This window comes from Leuresthes tenuis, unplaced genomic scaffold (genome assembly GCF_036924035.1).
Source record: "Leuresthes tenuis unplaced genomic scaffold, fLeuTen1.0.hap1 SCAF_23, whole genome shotgun sequence".
Classification (NCBI taxonomy): domain Eukaryota; kingdom Metazoa; phylum Chordata; class Actinopteri; order Atheriniformes; family Atherinopsidae; genus Leuresthes; species Leuresthes tenuis.
In genome coordinates this window covers 12,702,904-12,712,020 of record NW_027325377.1, presented here as the reverse complement: position 1 = coordinate 12,712,020, position 9,117 = coordinate 12,702,904, and the positions used below count along the sequence as shown (strand labels likewise).

Here is a 9,117-nt window from a genome sequence, read left to right as displayed (position 1 = left end):
TCTGCTCTTGTGAAAAAGCTAACAGCGGTGCAGGATGGAAGTTTCTTTTAGTCTGCTGAGAAAAGAGAGTGAATGCGAAGTAGACTTTAACACGGCTCTGGGAGCGAGCCGAGTGCGGGCTAACCAGGAGAAATGCTTGAAAGAAACGCGACACCGAATGAGCGGTCAGAACAAAGCCTCAATACGGTGTTCCTGTGGTGTTTTTATAAAATGCGGTGAAAATAAAGGTGTGAATGCCCCATAGAAAACTAAAAGGTGGAGCGGAAGTGTTCGGCTGCAAGAAGGTGTGAATGTCCGACTATATTTGGTGAAAAGCAGGTGAAGCAAGGTCTGAATGCCCAACCTTACATCATCAAAAGCGTTTTTGGCTGCAAGAAGGCCATAGTTTGCCAAAAGCGGGTAAGGTGCGAATGACCGACTAAATATCAACAAAAGTGGGGGCGGAGGTCTTCGGATGCAAGTGGGTGTGAATATCCCACCATACAAGTATGGTGGAGAGGAAGCTGTGAATGGCCGACCATAGTTTGCAAAAAGCGGGTGAGAAAAGGTGCGAATGTCCAACCATACATGATCGAAACAGGGAGCGGAGGTGTTTGGCTGCGACAAGGTGTGAATGTCCACCCATAATTAATGAAAAGCGGGCAACAAGTAGGTTCGAATGCCATACCATACATCATCAAAAGCAGGAGTGGATGTGTTCGGCTACAAGAAGGTTTGAATGTCCGAGCATAGTTTGTAAAAAGCGGGTAAGAAAAGGTTCGAATGCCCGAACATACACCATCAAAAGAGGGAGCGGAGGTGTTCCGCTGTAAGACGGTGTGAATGTCCGACCATAGTTGGTAAAAAGTGGGTATGAAAAGGTGCGAATGCCCAAATTCGGCTGCACAAAACTGTGTTCGGCTGCAAAAAGGTGTGAATGTTCGACTAAAGTTTGTAAAAAGCGGGTAAGACAAGGTGCGAATGCCTGACAATGTATGATCAAAAGCGGGAGCGGAGGTGTTCAGCTGCAAGAAGGTCTAAATGTCCATAATTAATTGCTAGAAAACATGAAAGAAAATTTTCGAAAATCAATCCGCACATGATCATAAGTGGGAGAGGAGGTGTTCAGCTGCAAGAAGGTGTGAATATCCTACCATAATTGCTGAAAAATGTGTTAGAAACAGTAAGAATCCCGGACCATACCTCATCAAAAGCTAGAGAGGTGGTGTTCGGCTACAAGTAGGTGTGAATGTCTGACTAAAGTTCAAATATATTAACAAAAGCGGGAGGAGAGGTCTTCGGATGAGTGGTTGAGAATTTCCAACCATAATCTATAAAATGCGGTGAAAAAAAAGGTGTGATAGAAACCTAAAAGGTGGAGCGGAAGTGTTCGGCTGCAAGAGGGTGTGAATGTCCATCTATAGTTGGTGAAAAGCAGGAAAAGCAAGGTCTGAATGCCCAATCTTACATCATCAAAAGCGAGATCAGAGGTGTTTGGCGGCAAGAAAACGGGTAAGGTGTGAATGACCGACTAAATATCAACAAAAGTGGGGGCGGAGATCTTCGGATGCAAGTGGGTGTGAATATCCCACCATACAAGTATGGTGGAGAGGAAGCTGTGATTGGCCGACCATAGTTTGCAAAAAGCGGGTGAGAAAAGGTGCGAATGTCCAACCATACATGATCAAAACAGGGAGCGGAGGTGTTTGGCTGTGACAAGGTGTGAATGTCCACCCATAATTAATGAAAAGCGGGCAACAAGTAGGTTCGAATGCCCAACCATACATCATCAAAAGCAGGAGTGGATGTGTTCGGCTACAAGAAGGTTTGAATGTCCGAGCATAGTTTGTAAAAAGCGGGTAAGAAAAGGTGCGAATGCCCGACAAAGTATGATCAAAAGAGGGAGTGGAGGTTTTCGGCTACAAGAAGGTTTGAATGTACGACCATAGTTTGTAAAAAGCGGGTAAGAAAAGGTGCGAATGCCCGAACATACACCATCAAAAGAGGGAGCGGAGGTGTTACACTTGAAAGACGGTGTGAATGTCCGACCATAGTTGGTAAAAAGTGGGTAAGAAAAGGTTCGAATGCCCGAATATATACCATCAAAAGCGGAAGCGGAGGTGTTCGGCTGCAAGAAGGTGTGAACGTCCGACCAAAGTTTGTAAAAAGCAGTTAAGAAAAGGTTCGAATATCCAACCAAACATAATCAAAAGTGGGAGCAGAGCTGTTCGACTGCAAGTAGGTGTGAATATCCACCCATAATTCCTGAAAAATGGGTAAGAAAAGGTGCGAATGCCCAACCATACATCATCAAAAGAAGAAGTGGATGTGTTCTGCTACAAGAAGGTTTGAATGTCCAACCATAGTTTGTAAACAGCGGGTAAGAAAAAGTTCGAATGCCCGAACATACACCATCAAAAGAGGGAGCGGAGGTGTTCCGCTGTAAGATGCTGCGAATGTCCGACCATAGTTGGTAAAAAGCGGGAAAGAAAAGGTTAAAAAACCGGACTGTACACAATCAATAGCGGGAGCGGAGTTGTTCGGCTACAAGAAGGTGTGAAAGTCCGACCATGGTTTGTAAAAAGCGGGTAAGACAAGGTGCGAATGCCCGACAATGTATGATCAAAAGAGGGAGCGGAGTTGTTCGGCTGCAAGGTCTGAATTTCCAACCATAATTTGTAAACACCGTTGAAGAAAAGGCTCGAATGCCCGACTATACACCATCAAAAGCGGGAGCGGAGGTGTTCAGCTGCAAGAAGGTCTGAATGTCCACCAATAATTACTGAAAAATGGGTAAGAAAAGGTGTGAATGCCCAACTATACATCATCACAAGCAGAAGTGGATGTGTTCGGCCACAAGAAGGTTTGAATGTCCGACCATAGTTTGTAAAAGGCGGGTAAGAAAAGGTTTGAATGCCCGAACATACACAATCAAAAGAGGGAGCGGAGGTGTTTCACTGCAAGAAGGTGTGAATGTCCGAGCATAGTTTGTAAAAAGTGGGTAAGAAAAGGTTCGAATGCCAGAACATACACCATCAAAAGAGGGAGCGGAGGTGTTCCGCTGTAAGAAGGTGTGAATGTCCGACCATAGTTGGTAAAAAGCGGGTAAGAAAAGGCTAAAATACCCAACTCTACACAATCAATAGCGGGAGCGGAGTTGTTCGGCTAAAAGAAGGTATGAAAGTCCGACCATGGTTTGTAAAAAGCGGGTAAGAAAAGGTTCGAATGCCAAAATATACACCATCAAAAGCGGAAGCCGAGGTGTTCGGCTGCAAGTAGGTCTGAATGTCAGATCATAATTTGTAAAAAGCTGATGAGAAAGGTGTGAATGACCGACAATAATTGCTGAAAAATGTGTTAGAAAAGGTAAGAATGCCGGACCATTCATCATCAAAAGCGGGAGAAGAGGTGTTCGGCTGCAAGAAGCTGTGAATGTCCAGCCATAATAACTCAAAAACGGGTAAGAAAAGGTAGTATTGCCAGACCATAAATGATCAAAACAGGGAGCGGAGGTGTTCCGCTGTAAGAAGGTGTGAATGTCCCACCATAATTGGTAAAGAGCGGGTAAGAAAAGGTTAAAATACCCGACTGTACACAATCAATAGCGGGAGCGGAGTTGTTTGGCTACTAAAAGGTGTGAAAGTCCGACCATGGTTTGTAAAAAGCGGGTAAGAAAAGGTGCGAATGCCGGACAATGTATGATCAAAAGAGGGAACGGAGGTTTTCGGCTGCAAGAAGGTCTAAATGTCCAACCATAATTTGTAAAAACCGGGGAAGAAAAGGCTCGGAAGCCCGACTATACACCATCAAAAGCGGGAGCGGAGGTGTTCAGCTGCAAGAAGGTCTGAATGTCCATCAATAATTGCTAGAAAACATGAAAAAAAATGTTCGAATATCCAACCGCACATGATCATAAGTGGGAGAGGAGGTGTTCAGCTGCAAGAAGGTGTGAATGTCCACCCATAATTCCTTAAAAATGGGTAAAAAAAAAGGTGCGAATGCCCAACCATACATCATCAAAAGCAGGACTGGATGTGTTCGGCTACAAGAAGGTTTGAATGTCCGAGCATAGTTTGTAAAAAGCGGGTAAGAAAAGGTTCGAATGCCCGAACCTACACCATCAAAAGAGGGAGCGGAGGTGTTCCGCCATAAGAAGGTGTGAATGTCCGACCGTAGTTGGTAAAAAGCGGGTAAGAAAAGGTTAAAATACCCGACTGTACACAATCAATAGCGGGAAGGGATGTGTTCGGCTACAAGAAAGTTTGAAAGTCCAACCATGTTTTGTAAAAAGTGGTTAAGAAAAGGTGCGAATGCCCGACAATGTATGATCAAAAGAGGGAGCGGAGGTTTTCGGCTGCAAGAAGGTCTGAATGTCCAACGATAATTTGTAAAAACCGGGGAAGAAAAGGCTCGAAAGCCCAACTATACACCATCAAAAGCGGGAGCAGAGGTGTTCAGCTGCAAGAAGGTCTCAATGTCCATCAATAATTGCTAGAAAACATGAAAGAAAATTTTTCGAATAAAAAAACCGCACATGATCATATGCGGGAGAGGAGGTGTTCAGCTGTAAGATGGTGTGAATGTCCACCCATAATTCCTGAAAAATGGGTAAAAAAAGGTGCGAATGCCCAACCATACAACATCAAAAGCAGGTGTGAATGTCATCATAATTTGCAAAAACCTGATGAGAAATGGTGAGAATGCCCGACTATACACCATGAAATGCGGGAGCGGAGGTGTTCGGCTGTAAGTAATGAAAGACCCCCTGCTGAATTGCGGTAATTAGGGGCCAGTGTCCACTGAAAGGGGGAAAAAGGGACGAGATCGTACTTTTGAATCAATGGCCAGAAGCCATTGGCAGTGCAGGCATCAACAATAATGGTGTTATTTCACCCATTAACACTTAAGGTACCTCATGCAGTGGCTGTGATATGGTTACTTAACAAAATATCTTTACCAGACATCTCTCCTACATAACAGTTCTTCTTTCACAGCCACACCTTGTTGTCGAGAGATGTGCTACACTTAATCCATCCACACTGCTACCTACCCCACAGATGGAAAGCCAGAAATAACCATCAGTGTTTTACCCAGGCCAGACTTAACTGATATACGTTATGAAAATGCAGAAATAACTATATTTATTCAACAGATCAAGGAAAAAAACCCTGATGGCACAAATGCTACAGGATTTGCAGTAGTAACAGAAACTGAAGTTTTCTTAAAACAACCACTACCAAAAAATTACTCTGTTCAAGCAGTCGAATTGGTAGCTTTAACTGAAGCTTGTAAATTAAATAACAAAAAGGTTGTTAACGTTTACACTGACAGTCAGTATGCCTTCTCAACTGTACATGTGTTAACACAGCATTGGAAAAACAGGTATGTTGACATCCACAGCTAAATGTATAAACTACAAATATTTTAGCATTATTAGATGTTATTCAATTGCCATCTACAATAGACTCGTATGAATGACCGGAAGGAAAACCATACTGCCAAAGAATTTGTTTAAATATGCAGCAGTATTGAGCCACGGACCATGTCATGTCTCAACAGGAGGGATGGAAGCAATAATGAACCAGGTTTTTACAGCATATGGTTTTACTAATTATTAAAAACATTTTTTTAGAATAAATAAATGAATAAAGTTTTGTCTAGCAGGTCAAATATGTGCAAAATACATTCCACAGGGCAATCTAAGACCAAAACGAAGATAATTCCCTAAGCCAGTGTATCTTTTTCAACATATTTGTTTGGATTTCATTATTTCATTATTTTGTAGATTTCATTGAACTAAATTAATGTTAAGGGAAATGATTCTGCTCAGTGACAACAGAGGTTTTTACCAAATGGTCTGAAATATTTCCATGTGCACAAGCAGATGCACTCTCAGTAGCAAAATCACGCGTAAAATAACTCATTTCTAGATTTGAAATTCCTGAAAAGATCTTCAGTGATAATTTGACACACTTTGTAAACAATGTCATCTCACTGATGGCAAAGAACTTAAAATAGACCTTAGAAACCACTGTGATATAGAAGGTTTCGCTAACACATTGGAATTGTTTTACTATTTACATATGCATGTGCAGTGAAGAATTGCTTGCTGCTGATAAATGCAAAGAAGAACAGCTTACACATAAATGCTCACATATAGGCTGCTGAATGCAATGAAGACCTGCTTATCCAGTAAAGTTCAATGTCAATGTGTAATATTCAATTAGGATTTGCAAAACAGTGAAGTTAAACAATGAATGGGTCCATAGTCGGTATGAGAAGACTACAGGAATATTTACCTGGGTGTACGTTCAAACAGAGATGAGAAAATTGCGATAAATTATTGTTTGTTTGTTTGTTAGTATGTATATGAATGTTATGTGTATAAACTGTGTTGAGTTGTAGTTACTCAGTAGTGTCTCAGTGAAACAACCGACGGGGGAAGCCTTGCGGTGACAACAAAAGCAGTGTTTTACTGATCAGTCAAGTTGCTCCAGTGTACTCCATACAAACTGGTTGGCTACTGAAGGGATAGAAAATGGGGAATACTTGTTTTAAAGCAAACAAGGAATTAGATGGGAAAAATACATGTTTTAACGGGACCCAGACAATATTAAATACTCAGACAGATGGGAGAAGAAGTGTAGTTTTGTAGGAAATCACAAAATTATTACATAAAATTAGTGAAATCAATTGAAGAATGCCTTTCTGAAGAGCTGTTTACCACAGATGAGCAGCTTTGCGACCAAGCACATTGTAGATCGCTTTACTGCCAAAATGATCTAGTTTAATGGATTGGTTTAGACATTTATAACAGCATTTTAAGAACAAAGAGAGAAACAAAAAGGGACAACGCTTCATGGTGGAAGGTGATGTATAAATAACTGTGTATATGATGAAGGAGAGACCATTTGAGCAGCACAGCCATTTCGCAGCACAGGGACAGCAGTCCAAGTTAAAGGATCTCCCATGTGGTATCACCTGTCACACTGTGTCAAGGCATCAAAAGAAGAAAAAATCACCAAACTCAAGGACAAAGAGACGAAGACTCCGGTGAACGAAGAGAGAGGACTTACAAACCAGAAATACAAAAGGATGCTCGATATCAAGATCCAGAAGAAGAGGCTAACAATGCCACGAACACTTACGATGCTGGGAATGATGCCAGCAATGAACAGAGAAGAAGATTCAGTGTCATCAATCTGCAACACGTGCCTCTAATGAGGGGGTGAATATAGAATCCTCAACGATTACAACGTCTCTGGGAACTGTGACAACAACAAGGTTTAAACCATTTTGATATATATTGTAACCTATTGGCTAAGGAATAGTGCTGAAAATGAGGTAAATCTAATCCACCACTGTCCTTGGTCTTCTGTAGGGTTTTTAAACTAATACGTGGTGGTTTGTTTTTCCACAGAAATTTGGAGATGCATGAATCTAGTGACTTAAACCAAGTAGCAGATGGTTTTATGGGGATCATTGAGAACAAATAGTTAACTTTTGGTAGTATCATCATTTTAATGGTTGTAACTCTCCCCATAAGTGATATAGGTAAGGACTTCCAACGAGAGAGATCGTCCTCTACTCTCTTTACTAATTGCACATAATCCATCTGTACTTATCAGTTTAATATGTGATATGTCTATGCAAGGACTACATATTAAATGGATTTTTATCAATAGGAGTTGAAAAAGGAGCTTGCTCCGTTCACTCCAAGCATCGACCCGGTACTGCAGTGCCGCTGGGAACGGTGCGCTCTCCTCTGCTCTTGTGAAAAAGCTAACAGCGGTGCAGGATGGAAGTTTCTTTTAGTCTGCTGAGAAAAGAGAGTGAATGCGAAGTAGACTTTAACACGGCTCTGGGAGCGAGCCGAGTGCGGGCTAACCAGGAGAAATGCTTGAAAGAAACGCGACACCGAATGAGCGGTCAGAACAAAGCCTCAATACGGTGTTCCTGTGGTGTTTTTATAAAATGCGGTGAAAATAAAGGTGTGAATGCCCCATAGAAAACTAAAAGGTGGAGCGGAAGTGTTCGGCTGCAAGAAGGTGTGAATGTCCGACTATATTTGGTGAAAAGCAGGTGAAGCAAGGTCTGAATGCCCAACCTTACATCATCAAAAGCGAGATCAGAGGTTTTTGGCTGCAAGAAGGCCATAGTTTGCCAAAAGCGGGTAAGGTGCGAATGACCGACTAAATATCAACAAAAGTGGGGGCGGAGGTCTTCGGATGCAAGTGGTTGTGAATATCCCACCATACAAGTATGGTGGAGAGGAAGCTGTGAATGGCCGACCATAGTTTGCAAAAAGCGGGTGAGAAAAGGTGCGAATGTCCAACCATACATGATCGAAACAGGGAGCGGAGGTGTTTGGCTGCGACAAGGTGTGAATGTCCACCCATAATTAATGAAAAGCGGGCAACAAGTAGGTTCGAATGCCATACCATACATCATCAAAAGCAGGAGTGGATGTGTTCGGCTACAAGAAGGTTTGAATGTCCGAGCATAATTTGTAAAAAACGGGTAAGAAAAGGTTCGAATGCCCGAACATACACCATCAAAAGAGGGAGCGGAGGTGTTCCGCTGTAAGACGGTGTGAATGTCCGACCATAGTTGGTAAAAAGTGGGTATGAAAAGGTGCGAATGCCCAAATTCGGCTGCACAAAACTGTGTTCGGCTGCAAAAAGGTGTGAATGTTCGACTAAAGTTTGTAAAAAGCGGGTAAGACAAGGTGCGAATGCCTGACAATGTATGATCAAAAGCGGGAGCGGAGGTGTTCAGCTGCAAGAAGGTCTAAATGTCCATAATTAATTGCTAGAAAACATGAAAGAAAATTTTCGAAAATCAATCCGCACATGATCATAAGTGGGAGAGGAGGTGTTCAGCTGCAAGAAGGTGTGAATATCCTACCATAATTGCTGAAAAATGTGTTAGAAACGGTAAGAATCCCGGACCATACCTCATCAAAAGCTAGAGAGGTGGTGTTCGGCTACAAGTAGGTGTGAATGTCTGACTAAAGTTCAAATATATTAACAAAAGCGGGAGGAGAGGTCTTCGGATGAGTGGTTGAGAATTTCCAACCATAATCTATAAAATGCGGTGAAAAAAAAGGTGTGATAGAAACCTAAAAGGTGGAGCGGA

The 9,117-nt window shown here is 42.2% G+C and overlaps 1 pseudogene; it reads left to right on the top strand.

Moving 5' to 3' along the window:
* The first annotated feature begins 7,566 nt into the window (after nucleotides 1-7,566).
* LOC140283425 (U2 spliceosomal RNA) lies at nucleotides 7,567-7,743 on the top strand (annotated as a pseudogene).
* The last annotated feature ends 1,374 nt before the right edge of the window (nucleotides 7,744-9,117 follow it).